The following is a 15,741-nucleotide window of genomic DNA, read 5'->3' on the forward strand; positions in this document are numbered from 1 at the left end:
AGGAGAGGAAGAGAAGCAAAAAAGTGTAAAAACCCCAAGATACCAGGAACACAGCCTTCCCCGTAATTCTGGGGAAGTACAGAATTTGCCGTGACCTTTGCAGGTTTTCAGGCTTGAGTGAAATGCAAAGGCTAAGAGAATCTTGCAAAGCTTCGCTGCTGCCAGATTACAGCTTTTCCTGTTGCACTTCTCCCAGCGGTGTTTCTAGTCTCACGCTGCCTCACATGTGTCCTAGCAGAAGCACCCTATTTCTTCATCTGGGACTGCAGAACATACTTCAGGGTCAAAATCCTACTTCGTTACCTCCAGCCATGCCATGAACAACGTTCCCTTCATCACATGAACTCAAATGCACTATTCAGGCCAGCAACAGCCTACTGCAAAGAATTAACAGGATTTCTGCTCTGTTTTCCTTCAGAAAAATGAAGTTTCAGTCTCATCTTTCCAGACACCCCCTGAGGAGCCAACTGGGTCTCATTTTTGTAGGTACTCACAAGCACCTTCAACCTCTGGTGTTGCAGCAATTGTGTACTGATCCTCATGACATCACTGGCAGGCCGGCCAGAGCTAAGCAATCATTCCTGGAGAGCTAATTGCTAGATCCCTAAACAGACCTTGAACATGGAGGTGCTATTGGCACTCATAAAACCTCCACCTGGCTTCTGCTCCAAATCCAGTTGACACCTAAGGTAATTCTGTTGGTAATCTTTATGCTCATACATTGTTGAGGCACCTATATTTCTGCAATTAAGCACATGTATAACCATTTAAAACTGGCAGATGTTCAGAACTTCCTTCACAGCCATACTCTGGCTGAATTTGCATGAGAGATACTCCCTCTCTGCCTCACCTTCTGGGTCTTACATAGACAGTGTTTTTCTAGTGTCTTAACACATCCTTTCTTTCTTCCTTATCCCCTCTTCCTCAGCAAAGGAGGTAAGGAGAACCTGTCTCCAACACAGCAGCACTCTTAAAGCCATAATGTAGGATAAAACAGGCCCAGTTTTAAATCCCTCCTTTGTTCTATTAGCAGTAAGGATTTAAAATCAAACTTACGTCCTGAGGAATAAGCAGTCCTTGAATAAGGCTATTCGAGAAGTGGAAGGAGCAGAGAACAAGCAAAAGATAGTCTTCCTGTTGTCCTCCACTCTCCCACCCTGCACCCTTCCCCTTAAAAAAAAAAAAAAAAAAAAAGGAAACAGCAGATCTTGCTTAAGGACCTAGACGGCTTCGCAATCTAAGAAATGACCAAGAACTGTGAGGGACAACATACAACCTTTAAAGGGATTTTACAATGTCCATGGCCCCCTTAGTGGCTTACCCAAGGACACCTAGGAAGCCTCCGGCAAAATATGGAACCAAATGCTACTCTTGAGTGCTGGACTAGCCTAGTGTACTAACACAAAGGTGGTATTCTAATAGTGGGAATAACAGGATGGCTTCAGAGAATATCTGATAGATATATAGTTAAGAACGTTAATAAGCTGTCATTGCATGAACAGGAATTGGATATATTTGGGTCTTTTTCCACCCTCCACAGCAGGCTTGACTCCCGGTTTCTTGGACAATATTATCCTACTTTTGTAAGTTATCTAGCACAGTGAGATCCTGATTCCTCTTCTGTGCTCTAAACCTTTCCATATTCTTTATGTGAGACCATCACTCCTACCCTCTCTCGACCAGACAATTTGAGTGTTCAAAAGAATGGTCACTTAAGAAGTAGCTGGATGTTATATGCATTCACATTTTGGTCCTGCATCCAACACTTTTAAAGTGGTATAAATAAAAGTTGCTCCATCATATCAAGAAAGTTGAAGCTGTTTTACTTTACATGAGGACATTTCTATTTCCAAGGGTAGAAACAGGGATAAAACAAAAGAGAATAAAAAAAAAAATTAGACCTTTTTCCACTGAGAACTCCAGTTTCTACATTTAGATTTATTGTTCAGTAATGGGAGAGAAGCATTTCACATGACATTTTTGTAGTATTGGATTTGTTAAAAGGAAAATTTTATAATAGAGCTAACCCTAAGTAGACGGGGTTTTGTCATAAAAAGAAAGGGGGGGGAAGACTTGGGAAAGTATGCTATTTCCTCTAATGACATTGCAAAAAAAAAAAAAATCTTGATTCCTATAGAAGTAGCAGACAAAGATTAAATAACCTCAGCTCTGTTAAAAAAATTGACATACGCTGACTTCGTAAGTGTACATTCTAGATGATATTTTCTGCTTCTCTAGAAATGGAAAAGAATTGGATGTCAGGTTCCAGCAGACTCATTTCAACTTTTTATGCACAGGGTTTGTAGGAGTGTGAATCCAGAACAGAACTTAATCCCCAGTTACCTTCCACACCCTTCAACCAGAGCCTCACTGGCTCGTTTTAATGGTTAAAACTCTTATGCATTTATACAGTCCCCAGAATCTTAGACTCAATAACACGTATATGCTTCCAACACCTCTTCTGATATAAGAGAATGTTAATCCCCATTTTGCAAACAGCAAGCTAAAGTACCAAAAAAGTAAAGGACTCATCCAAGAACTAACCGAGAGCGTATGAACCCAGGTCTTCCAAATCTCAGTTCACTCCCTAACCACCATATTCTCCCACCCTGCTATGCAAAGTCTTGTATAAGGACACCCTTACACCAGATGGGCAGTGACAGCAGCTGCCTAAACATTTAGTATATCTTCTCTTCAGCTCCTTTCTTGTTTGATGAGTGGATGTCAAATTTTAACCCAATCCAAATATGAGGTGGAGGTGGAAGAGGAAGGGAGAGCCTCCCAGTCGTAAGATTTTATGTGACAGGAGTCACAGCCCAGAGGCAATGGATCAGGCTAGGGAGGAACAAATAAGGTTTTCATTGAAGGAAGATGTCTAAAGACAGAAGTGCTTTGGGGTTCCAGTGCTGTAGGGTTTGGGCTTTTTGGCCTTTCACGCAAATATACTGCCTAATGGAGACAGCTTTCCTTTGTGGAAGACCTTTATGGAACTATCAGATTGGATAATTCCCCTTAGGGAAAAAAGAGGGGAAAGAGGGAAAACAAGCCATCCTCTCTGCTCTCAGCTGATGTTTGAGCTTCTAAGCATTTGCACTTGAAAGTCTTTGGGCACCTTTGAAGTTAGATGTGAGAGATTTTCAGACTACTTTTTCTACCGATGGCTCTGAGGACCCCAATTTTTACAAGGTGGTTTCTAAAACAAATTCCTCTCCACAGCATCCTCAGTTCACCCCACTGAGGTATATAACCACCTGATCGCTACAATCCCCCCCACCATACTCCTGTCCCAACAACTCCTGGGTATCCAACTGCCAGGATCCAGGTACTCTACACGGAACGTCCTTTTCACCCTAGAAGTCAGAAGAAGTAAATATGCATTACCCTGCACTTAAGAAGTTTTGAATTTGGTCTTTGTGATAAACTTTTCTCTCTCTAATGAGTTACAAAAATACATGGACCATGATGTCTGGCTACAGAATGGTGGACACTAAGAGCCCTAAAGGACACAAAATCAGTATGAGTAGTATTCAAGGAACAAAACTCAGCCATCAAGATCTAGACTTGGCCACGTATACAGATAATTCTGATATAGGTTTAAAACACCTCATGGCAAGGAATAACTCTTCTATGGCCATGTGGCATTCAAGACAGTGAGTTACTGAATTGCCAATTCTAGCCAATGAACAATGCCACAGCAGCCTGTGGCTGCAGCTCCCTCACATGCAGACTATTCTTTCCCTACAACAGCATAACACATTAGCCTGATTATGCAACGCAAGCCTTTCTTTCCTGACTTCTTCCCTAATAATCATCCTTTTCCTTGTAACACTGCACACAGGTCCCTGTACACTAATTTGCACCACAGTCATAGAGCAAAACAAACAAGCGAGCAAAAAGGATGGGACATCTATAAAATTATCCCAGAGCCTTGAAAATTTCAGCCACAGTCTTTTGAGTCTCCAGTCTCATGCAGCAGAACAAATTCCACATGCCCTCCAAGCACTGCAGGGAGGAGTATTAGCGTATTGCCAGGTATAGCCCACAGTTTCTTTTGCAGAACCCAGCTGTGCCGAATAAATAAATCACCTGCGGCCATTTATGTGCAAATAACATGTGCCAAGGGGCCTTTCGGAAGGAAAGCTTCGATCTGTGTTCACAGCAGCAGTGTCTTAATGGGAGCAAATAAACACGCGTGCTTTCCTCCCCATTCTCTCCCCTCCCACAGCGCTTTTGTAACACAGTGCTTTGCCTTGCTGAGTTAAAGCTGAGAAGCAGCATTTTGCATTAAGTAGTTGGCTGTTACAGAGGAGAAAGAGCCACAAAGTGCACTTAAGAAAACCCACCCTCTACTCCAGTGTTGGGACATTAAAACCAGAGATGAGTGAACATGTCTCATTTCCCCATCTGTAGCCAATTCCCCTGACAGGCCCCATTAAAAAGCCAACTAATTTTGGCACTCCAGCTCCCAGAGGAGCCCCACGACACAGTTATTAAATAAAGTACACCAGCTTTCATTGTGAATGGGGATTGCTTAACGTAAGTGCAGCACTTAGAGAGTGAGGGGAAGCAGAGACACAGAAGGTTTGAGCCTCTGGATTCTTTTGCTACAGGCACCCACTCTCCTCTGCTGCTAAAGTCAACCCTCCCTCTGCACCTCCTCTACCATCACAGCTCCAGACTTCCCTTATTTTCTTTTGAATCTTAACTCTGAACAAGCTAAATTCAAAATAATTACACCACCAGTCTCAGGATTCTGACTCCCTGCAGGTCTTACAAGTGTGCTCACACTAGCCACTATGAACACTGTGATCCTGTGCACACACACACGCTCCCATCCAGTCTTTTTTCCAAAAGCTGAGTGGATAGTAAAAAAAACACTTCCATAAATAATTTTTTTAAGTTTTAAAACCAACTGTGCTTTGGCTGTGCTCATGCCCCTGATGTGTCTGCTTTCCATGAATATTCTGGCGAGCAAACTCTTAACAAGTTCATTCCTGGAAACACCAGTTACCAGAGGACATGCAACAGAAAGCTAATTCCAGAGCCCACAGGTAGCTGCTCTGGCAGTTTGCTCCTCTGATTTTATTCCCCGAGTGGGACGGCATGAAAGGCATCCTGAGGCCTCGAGCTGCTTTCATATCCTTGTAACAAATTGTTTGTTATTGGACCAAGAGTTATGCAGACATTGCCCAGCGAGTTTCAAGTCAAGAGAATCATCTGGGCAGATTTCAATCTGTTCGTGACTATTTCCAACTGGATATTTGTCAGGCTTACCGATATCCACTCCCCCCACAAGCACCTGACAACAACCACCCTTTGGCAGTGCCAAAGCTTTCTCATGGACCTGGATCCCTTCCTAAATGGGAAGTTCAGAGCTTGCTCTGAGTTGTTCTGTGTGTTCTCCTGCTGAGGCTGGGCTGTGCTGCTGTACACGCAACATCAAACTTCACCCTGCCTGAGCAGCGGCCTGACAGCCCCTAACTTGGGCTTCTGCTCACTGCTCATCCAGTGCAGACCACTCTCCACACCCCATCCCCCCCACCCCCCGCAAAGTACGTGGCTGTAAGAGGTAGAAAAAAAGTAGGTAAAAGAACTTCATTTGCAAAAGCTGAAGGATCTGCATCTGCCCTACCCTCAAACACAGCCTGCCAAACCAGACCACCAACACCACAACCTGTTCAAGTCTACAGTTCCCCCACTGCCCTAAGCAAGTATGCACAGGGGTCTCTCCATGAAGGCAGGCTTAGCAAACTTGGAAGGGGCCAGACAGAGGGAAATGGGTTTCCCCTCCTCCAAGGAGCATACCACACTCCACTTGCATTCACAGATTTATCAGGGTGCTCCAAAAACTGCAGGATGAGTGGGGAAAAAGGACAAGGGTATCTCTGGAATCTCTTCCTCAGCTGATCCCATATCCCTACCTGTATTCCCCCAGGCAGACAGTTTCCCAATGCAAAATGAGTATGGTTAAAGAAAAACAGTACATAAAAGTAAAAATCTAGCTTTTAAAGTACTTTCAAACCTTATCATTGTCAGAGTTGACACTTATCACAAGCTTTTTTTTTTTTTGCTTTTTTCTTTTACATGCACAACAACAAATAGGTAGAGTAGATTGAAAAAAAAAAAAAATAGATGCCTCAACGCTGCATGGCATTAACTAGCAACAAACCCCTGGAGGGCAGCATGTGATCCAGTTGGGCTTCACTGACTCCCTCCCAGCCTAAGGAAGCGCCACGACAAATTGCACTCTGCTCCCAGTAACAGAGGGAGCCGCATGACTTCCCCAGCTCCCAGAAGCTGCTAAAATTCTACCAAGAGAGTGTCTTCCTAATTTGCATTATCTTGGTCATTTACAATTCATCCAAACAGAGCTGGCAATTAGTGGTTGTTGGTAAACTCTGCTGTGAGCTCCGATCAGTGCTTTGCTGCTCTGGCTCTCTCTATTTACACATTCTTGCAGTTACAGACATATTAGAGAACCAGTTTTGACAGTTTCTGTCCCATGAAGTTAAAGTTTTCCCCAATTACAGCAGATAATGAGAAGACCAAGCTCACTAAAACATACAGCCCTGTGACCTGAGGACTCCTATGCCCAATTTGTGGGAGAACATCGAACATCATGATACGCACATTGACTGAAGAGGTGCAGAGCCACCAAGCTGACTGAGCTGAGGAAAGGGGAGGATGCAGTGTTTCTTAGGAAAACTAAGCTGCCTCTTTACTATAGGTGCAGAAAAACCCATCTTGAAGCATCATGGGATCATCTAATCCGCATCTGGACTAGCCTATGACAGCTGGGGAGAATTATTAATAGCTTCTCTTCCAAGCCCTGAAGCCTGAGAAGTTGGAAGGAAGCAGCATGATACAATGCAAGGTAAAGGGGAAGGGGGGTGGAAGGGGGGAGGGGAGCGAGATGGGAACATCAGTTGTGAAGGGAGGGATCTGATGGATGTCTAGACATAAACCTAAACAGGCAGAGCTCTTACATTATCTAACCACTGCTCTCACTGTGCACCGTCTTGCGTGGTAGCCCTTTCACTGCTGTTGCTCTGAAAGCCTCTCCTCTGTGTGTCCTGCCTTTTGAACAGCCTTCTTGCATCTATCAGCCTCATCTACTCCCCTTCTCAGTTCAGTTCCTCTCCTGACAGCATCTCTTATTCTCCTTTGTCAACCATCCTGCAGTTTTCTCCTTTGATCTCATTTCTCTCCATCAAGTATTTAGGAATCCCATTGGTAAGAGATGGACAGTGTAACTACAAAACAGCATCTCAGAGCATTGGATTTGCCAGTTTAGAGCATTACTGACTGAAGCAAGGGGCACTGAAAACTTGCATACGGTTGCACAGACATTTGCAGTCTTCTAGCTTGGATAAGATGGAGGAATACCATTACCATCTTCCTTTACTCGACAGAGAATTCTTTCGCTTTATTTGTTGCCCCAGAATACTGGTTAACATTGCTGTGTGCAAGCCACCACCACATCCATCCCCAGAAGTGGCAGATTCCCCAAAGTAGCTGCATATGCACAGCATCTTTCAGATGCAGAGGACTAAAAATAGAATGTTTAGATAAAACCTCTGACTGGCTTTATTTTATTCACCCATGCTGTATCTGAAACACTTTGCATTTTGGTCTCTGGCTTCCTGCAAACAAAGAGGTTAAAAAGACTGGAGAAAGAAACCAGTTTGTCTAACAGTGACTGAAACTGGACACAGCTGAAATTACAGTTTTATACAGAAAGCTGATGAGGAAACTGCACAAGGAACTGCATAAGCCAGAGCGGCTGCTGGTAAGAACATCACTTTCTTCATAGTCGCAAATGGTTCAAGGGACCTACATGGACTGCTGCCTCCAAGGCCACAATTCATTATTCGGTGAAATGTTTCATCCATTTTCACCATGCTATGGAACAAACGGGGCAGAGAGGCATGGATCACAACAGAGCCAGCACAGCAGAGCCACAGAACAAAAAGTTCCTTCTGTTACCTCCCCTTTTCAACCTCCTTTGGCCTGGCTTCCCCTGTCCAATGCACATCTTAAAGATGAGCCAACACAAGCACTACAGCTGAAGCCTGGAACGAACAAGAAGACTTCCTTCTCATCCAAAATCCAACGCAACAATTCACCAAGAGGCACTGCTTATAAAAACACTGCCTAGAGGCCAGGCAATGTGGTAGCTGCCCTGGTTGTGCCATTGTGGTCAGAAAACACACGCCATGTGGCCGTGATGCTATTCCACTGTCCACACGCTGCAGCCCGGGCGACCAGGAATTCACCTGTGAGCTTCATCTGTCACAGAAAGCACAGGGCACCTGGTACTGCTCCCACCACCCCACGCCAACTCCTGGTTTCTACTGGACCCATCTGCCCCAACCTTTCCCCAGAAACAAGGCACAAAGAAGCAGGCCAAAATCTAGCAGCTTTCAACCTGCCAGACAAGATCAGAAGGTTAAGGGCCTTCAGTCTCCTATGCTCAGCAGCAATTAATTTAAAGTGGTCCAGAGGAAGGTGAAAATTCCACCCTAATGGTCAACTGGTGCATGAGAGAGAAAATGAGCCATTTCATGGTCCCTGTGGTTATCATCTGCCACAAAGCATAATATTTGATTACCCCTATCTTAACACATAATTACAAATGGTCATAAAATTATCCAGGCCCTTTTTGAAATCCTTTTACAATAATTGACTTGATGACCTCCTGGGGCAACTAAGGTTGTATGCAGTAAAGAACAAGTTTATTCTGCATTAACATACCTGTGCCTTATAATTATAATATCCTACAAAAAAACTATTATAGGGATATCCTCTTTGGAGTTACATCAAAGGCTGGAAGAATCCCAAACAAGCTGCATAAAATCACCTGTGCACAAGATGACAGTGCACAACTTGGTGGACAGTAAGTCATGGCAGCAACCAATAGCAAGGATTGCTGGAAAAGGATCAGGCACATTCGTTTCCACAGGAAGAGTGCCAGCCCAGACCCCCACAGCTCACAATCCTACCACTGAAAGACAACCTTGATTTTATCATCCAGAATATAAAGATTAAGTGTCCGGGCACTACATGAACGTATTGTAGATCCTAGGGTAAATACTGTATTTCTGGCTAAGTTGCTGACACTGTTTCACCTGCCCATTCCTCATCTCATCTATAAAACAGGGATTAGGGGAATTCCATTCCTCTGGAGCAGAGGAGTTAAAAAACAGCCTACAAGCTAAGTGTTAGTGATAGAGCTGTTCATACTGTACAGATGCAAAGTGATTTGAGCTCCAGCCACAGGGACTTTCATTGCATCTTGTAGCATTTCTAGCTAAAACATCCATTTGTTAATTCTGTGACCCCAGACCTACACGTTCGTGCCTCAGCGTTGCTTTCCATGCACGTTCTGGAGACGCAATCAGAGTTTGCAGGGAGAGCTAAGGCTGAGTCACTGTTCATGGGAAGATTGAGCAAGGACTTGCTGGGCTTTTTATACTTGTCTCCCTCCTCCGTTTCTAACAGCTTACCAAAGAAGCAAGGGGCAAGCAGGGAGAATCCAAGCCAAAAGTCAAATTCCGAAGGAACTCAGCAAGACAGGGCTGTCCTCAACACTACTGCAGGCCAAAGGTGTCAGGTCCACCCCTGCTCTACAGATCTACAGGCCTAACAGTACAACGGTGATAGCTGTAGCTACAATTGCAAGGTGTCATTTGCCCAGCCAAAAGACAGAGTGACACATTCTCAATAACTGAGCGGAAGATCAGCAGCAGCATATAGAGCTACAGGGAGGAGATGAGAGGAAAAAAGGTCTGAAGTGACACTGCAGTCACAAAAAGCTCTGATCAGAACTTCCTAGAAACCAAACACAACATAGGTGCCTTCTTCCTTTCCTTACCTGCCCCTCTCCACCTCCATGAGACATTGGTCTTACTAGGTGACCAACAGTACTGCATAATGAAAGAAAGAAGCATCTCAGCATCACATTTTGAGTCAAGACCACAGGCAGAAACACAGCCCTCCAAGCCACACACATGAAAGAGGCAAAAGAGTTCCTGTGCAAGTGACACAAGATGATGACGAAAGTCTGATTTGGCCTGAATAAATCAGTGACTCTATGAAATTCTGAGGGATGTAGGAAAAACAGAGTTCCTCATTCTCAAGCCTGCGCTTGAACCACAGGGGAGAAACTACAAAACGGAGGAGATGTTCACAGTGACAAATGGGGACAGAAAAACCCAAAGACAAGGCAGATTTGTCAAGGCAGTCGCTGACTGGTCCCCAATCCTATCAGAGATTTAATTTACTTCGCCCTCCCCTTCAATTTGTGTTCCCAAGGAACCAGCTATCACAGGGTGAGTACAAAGTGTCCTGGTTTCACCTGACACCAGATTCTCCCAGTTAACCAAAGCCCTCCAGGTTATGAAACAACCCAAAGCAGGTCACTACATAATTGACTCATGCAGCTGAGTTGATCATGGATGTATAGGGTGGGGGAGTGGAGGGGAAAGGAAAAAAAAAAAAACAAAAAAAACCCAAAGGAAGGGTAAACGTGAAGTGAGAAGCATAATGTAAGGAATCAGAAAGGTACTGAGCAGCCTCTGCCAGCTCATTAACCCTATCCCAGGCTAACACGGGGGGTCTGCTGGGTGCCAGCATAAAGCACTGCAGCAGAAGCAGAGGTAGGGTGCCCTGCATGACTGCAGGGACCCCAGAGTAACTGAAGGGGAGAGGCAGAGCTTGTTTTTCTTTCCAGAGGGAAGCAAGAGAGGGAAAAGGAAAAGTTTGACAATAATAATTTTCTACGTTTATGAAGAGCTGAGAAACTTTGTCTGCTCACCAGGCATTTCCCACTGAGCTGTCTCCCCACTGTGAGGTTTCTGTTTCATGCCTGACTGACTCTTCTCTTGATTTCTAGTAATTAGGAGCCTTCCAGCCTGCCCAGAAGAAAACCTCTGCTTGCAGCATCCTTCTTTTTAGGGACCAATTGAATGCTATTATCTCACTGATTCTTAAAAACCTGTGGCTGTACATTAGAGCCCCAGCTGGTGGGTCCACAGTACTTGGTTGTCTTATCTCCATACATTTCCCCTCCAAATTCAGCCCTTGCAAGGAAACAGAATAGATAATAAAATTCAGAGGGAAACAGATAAATCAGAGCACTTGATTCAAACACTAAGACATCACTCAAGAGAGAGGATTCCATTGTTGAGGGCAGGTGAAGTGATGAGTATCACTATAAGCACCCCCAGGAAGCCTCTGCCTTTAAAACAGTCTGTATTTTACCCACGTGTGTCCATGTGTGCATGTAATAAAAATAATTGCTACTTGTCATCATTAGAGATGAGCAAGGCAAAGCCTGTGCTTTTAATAAGCTGATATGGATTTCACGTTCTGCTTGCTGTCTGAGCAACAGCAATTGCTACTTCCTTTGGAGATTGATTTCGCCTGAGGCTTGGTCTTAAGAGGTTCTCTGATGAATTTTGGTTATTTGGGAAAAGGGACAAAGGACAGGCCTCCCGTGGAAGCGAAGATAAAAATGTCCGTGTGCACATCCCTTTTGCACTTCTTTTGGCTCTGTTTTCCTTGAGCCTTCAAAACAGCAACTTGAAAGGAGGAGGGAGCTAGAGGTAGAGAAGATGGGGTTACAAAAGCCACAAAGAAGACAATTCTCTCTCTACAGACCCTACTCTCCAAACAAGTCTATTCATGTGTACATGTTAGAAAAGAAGCAATGTTATAAGAGATGAGGTCATCTTTGGGGGACCAACCTGAGGTGCCCTGAACAGTGAATTCTGAAAATCTGAGTCCTGCCAGTCTCAAATGCTGAGCAGAGAGCAAGGCATCCAAAATTATAGGCCACTTGAAGTGCTCCCTCTTCTGCAATGCTGTCAAGTCTCTTTCCTCATGGTCATGGTGACCACCCCTAGGGCTTTTCTTGGGGCAGGACAGCGTCCAGAATGCTGATCCCATGGAAATTACCTAGAGCTGCAGAGCAGCACATGGGAAAGTTGCTATGAGGAAGAGCAGCCATAGGACTGTTCCTCCTCATACGAGGACATACCCTCAGTAGGGTCCAGAAATAATGGCGTTTTCAAGGTTTGGCATGTTGTCTGAATTTCCTCTCCTCCTCCACACCAACTCTCTCATATTACTGCTGGCTTCTAGCTTCCCATGCCATACTGAGTCACAAGTATTTTTATCTCCCCCCTTGAATACATGCAACAGAGGAAATTAATGAGTATGAGGAAGAGAAGAAGAAAGAGGAGAAAAGGGTGAGGGGTGGGAAAATCAAAGAGTTTAGATGACAGTTTGTGTATTGTTTTGTGTGAGTGAGAGAGTGTGAGCATGACTGGAAAAAGATGCAGAGCAAATATGTAAGAAAGGCAGACAGGTTATCCGTCATTCACCCTGTCTCCATTAATTTCTAGCGCTCTCATCTTTCTCTTCTCCTTTTCACTAAACTCTTCTCTTTCTCCCCTTCCCAAAAAGATTGATGCAACAGTTTTCTCTTCGTAGAGGAGGGGGTAAATAAAGGAAGGATGGGGGGGAAAATGCCCAAACTCTCATTTACCCACTGGAGCAAAGAAGTGAGGAAAAAAGCTCACCCCCTAGAACTAAAACAAATACTCCCACCTGTAAGCTGCAATGTCTCTATTCCAAACGTGATGTGCAAGTGTGAACTGTTTTCACTTGCCTCTACCTTTCCTCTTAGCTGCAAAAGCAGAAGGGAAAGGCCCCTGGCCAATGGTTTGACTCTTACCACATGACAAGGTGCGCTGGCTTTGATGATGGAATTGATAACAAAGGCACTACAGATGACAAACACTGCGGCAGCTCAAGCTTCTGCTATGATGAATAATCCCCTTGCAGAGTTTCAGCTCGTTTATTTTGCCAAATCCCGTTCGCAAGAACTGCTGTGCATTTGCTGACACTGCACATGCTGAAAACTGGAAGATACTGGAAGGCAACTGGAAGAACTGGCTGTGGGTGCTAGTGATTTTCTAAGTTCCTGATAGCACCTTCTTCTGGAAGCAGCTGGGATGGGGAAGAGCTGTGCTCCTGGATCTAAGGCAGAAGGAGACTATGAATGCAATAGTTATGTATAGCAGAGCTTTGATCACTTCCCTAGCAACACAGCTTTCATACTGTGGCATATGTGCTTCAACCATCTGGGACCAGAGCATCCTACAGCTGCTGTTTTTGCCTGCTCCCCACTGCAAGAGGCTATGAGTGGAGTAGCTGTGAGCTCCCCACTGGGGGGGGGGGGAAAGAGTGCCATGTTACATCCTGGATGCCATAAGAGACTTTTTTTTTTTTTTTAATAGTTCTGCTAGTAAGTGTACAATAATTAATCTGCATGTTTTTCAAACTAATACTGATGCAATGGCTTGTTTATGCAAAATAACTAAGTGTACAAAAATTAAATGCATCCCTAACCTACCTCTTTTCCTCTTGCTGACAGCTGGTATGGTTTAGGATTATCTCATCGGTACTTTGCAGTGGACATGACACCCATGTGATGTAATTAAGATAATATATTCAGTAATAATCTTGCACTTGCAGTTCAGCCAATGATAGCTTGCTTCTACTGCAAGGCAACTCACCTTATAAAAATAAAGCAGCCAACAAGAAGGTGATATTTCCAGGTACATTATTTAATTTGTACCACTGATCTGAAGTAACAGTGGAGCATCTTTTTAGTCTGAAGCAACTAAGTGAAGCTAGTGAAAACGCACACCCAGGCTGCTACAGAACTGTATCAGATGGACAACGGCCTGTAAGCTCTGATCTCAGCCTTTGTCCCCTGTTAAACAGGCTGTCCTCAGGTACTAGGAGCAGGGTAGCTACCCAGGTGAGCAACATGGGTTAAAGAAACACAGTCCAGAATCAGGCAAAGCTCCTATGTGAAAAGGACAGCTGCTGAGGTTTATAATGTGCTTAAGATTTTACTTGTGTTGCGTATATAAGGGCACTCTCGCTTAGGAAGGGTCATTGCACTGTTACTACTCAGTGAAGGAAGCAAGAAAGAGGAAAGTGTGGAAGTGGGAGGGGGAGCTAGGGGAGAGGAGAGGAGAAGATACTATCTTTCTTGCTTTCCAGACCCCAAGGGAACAAGCTTTCCTATAACAATGATGAAGTAAACAGGCATCCCTGAAGAAAACACGCATCCTTGAAACATTCATTTATATTTAATACTTGAGTGTTTACAGAAATAGAGGTGAAGGCCAGCATCCTGCAATGACTTTGTTATTTGCTTAGCGTTATACTCTGTGTAGTCTTCATGGAATCACATCCTCCCCACACATGCCTTCTGGCACCTGTCCCATGGGCAGAAGCAAATTTAATGACACCACAACAAGCGGAGAAAAGCAAGTCTACCACTTGAACAAGAACTGACTGTTTCAGATACAAAGACATTGCACACGTGTGCGTAATAGCACTGGCGTGTGCACACAGCTTTCAGTGCACTGGAAGAAAACCAGGCAGTGTTTTTGAAGGGCCTAGATCTCCTCAGAGAAAATGAATAAATAAATAATAAGAAAATATCCCTGTCAGTCAGAAATTAGTTCAGTGACACCCCTGAGGAAAAGGCATCTGTTTGATGATTATTTGGCCTAACTGTATCATGAAGGGAAAAAAAAAAAAAGTGCTGATGCCAGAAATAATGGCACAAACAAGCACGTAGGCACGCTGGAACATTAGCAAGGGTAAGAAGTTGCTGCTTTGTCTGGTGAAGGACAAGAATACTATCTAGATTAGGAAAGTAGATGTCAAGAACACCCCTTTGGAAAACACAACCACAACTCTCTTCATTACCATATCTACTTCAGGTGAAAGTACCGTTGTTTCAAAGGCTCATGATGAGGTCTCATGCTTTTATGATCCACTGTAGCCACTACTACTGCGCTCTTCCCAGCACGGCCCCGTCTGGGCACGCTGGCAGCTGCCTGCTCCCTGTAGGCGAGAACCTCAGCAACCTCTCCTGATCATTGCTGGGACACGGAGGGAGAATTATGTAACATTTCTACAGGCCAGGGTGCAGATAGCTCCATTGACTTCCATGGATTACTAGAACCAGGGAAGCAGCTTGTTCCCTCCACAGAAATCTGTGCTGTGGCATATTCCCTGTATGACTGCAGTCACCATATACCAACACATTGCCTGCAGGAAAGCCACATCCCGCCCCAGCAACTGCTGCGCACTCTCACTGACAGGAGCTGCCCCTGTGAGTCGATTCCAACTCTCAGCCCACATCAGAAAATACAAAGTCACGTAGCAAATGGCCAGCAGTCATTAGCTTAGACCAGGGGGAACACATGTCTCAAAGGGACTGCCTAGATCACTGCTGGCCTCTAGAGAAGAGCCCAAGGCTCCAAGGAGTATCTTTTCCTCACAGTCCATACCAGAAGCCCACACTTGAAAGTCAAACCTCCTGTCTAAGAGGCCATAATGAACAAAAATGGCCACATAGGAAAACATATGCAAGATTAGGGGAAATCACCTATGTCCCAGCACTGGTAGAAAACTCATTAATCAAGATGCTCAGGCTAGCCCATTATGTTTCAAACTGGTATTTTATTTCTTTGCATAAGCATGAAGGGAAACTGACTCCAAAACACCATTCACAGAATCCCTCATTTGCATCTTAAAAGGGGCAAGTCTGTCTGTTCTGCTTATTCTGTTCTTTAATTATCCTAATGAAAGCAAATGCGAATCCCCAAGGGTCTGGTCCCTTTCTGACTGACTGCTTTTAAACTCGGA

The 15,741-nt window shown here is 44.4% G+C and overlaps 1 protein-coding gene across 1 annotated transcript in view; it reads right to left on the reverse strand.

Annotated features, from left to right (window-relative positions):
• The window catches only part of LSAMP (limbic system associated membrane protein), a 1,011,998-nt gene that overhangs the window by 356,309 nt on the left and 639,948 nt on the right, over window positions 1-15,741 (reverse strand). The window lies entirely within an intron of this gene.

This window comes from Gymnogyps californianus, chromosome 1, assembly GCF_018139145.2.
Source record: "Gymnogyps californianus isolate 813 chromosome 1, ASM1813914v2, whole genome shotgun sequence".
Lineage (NCBI taxonomy): Eukaryota > Metazoa > Chordata > Aves > Accipitriformes > Cathartidae > Gymnogyps > Gymnogyps californianus.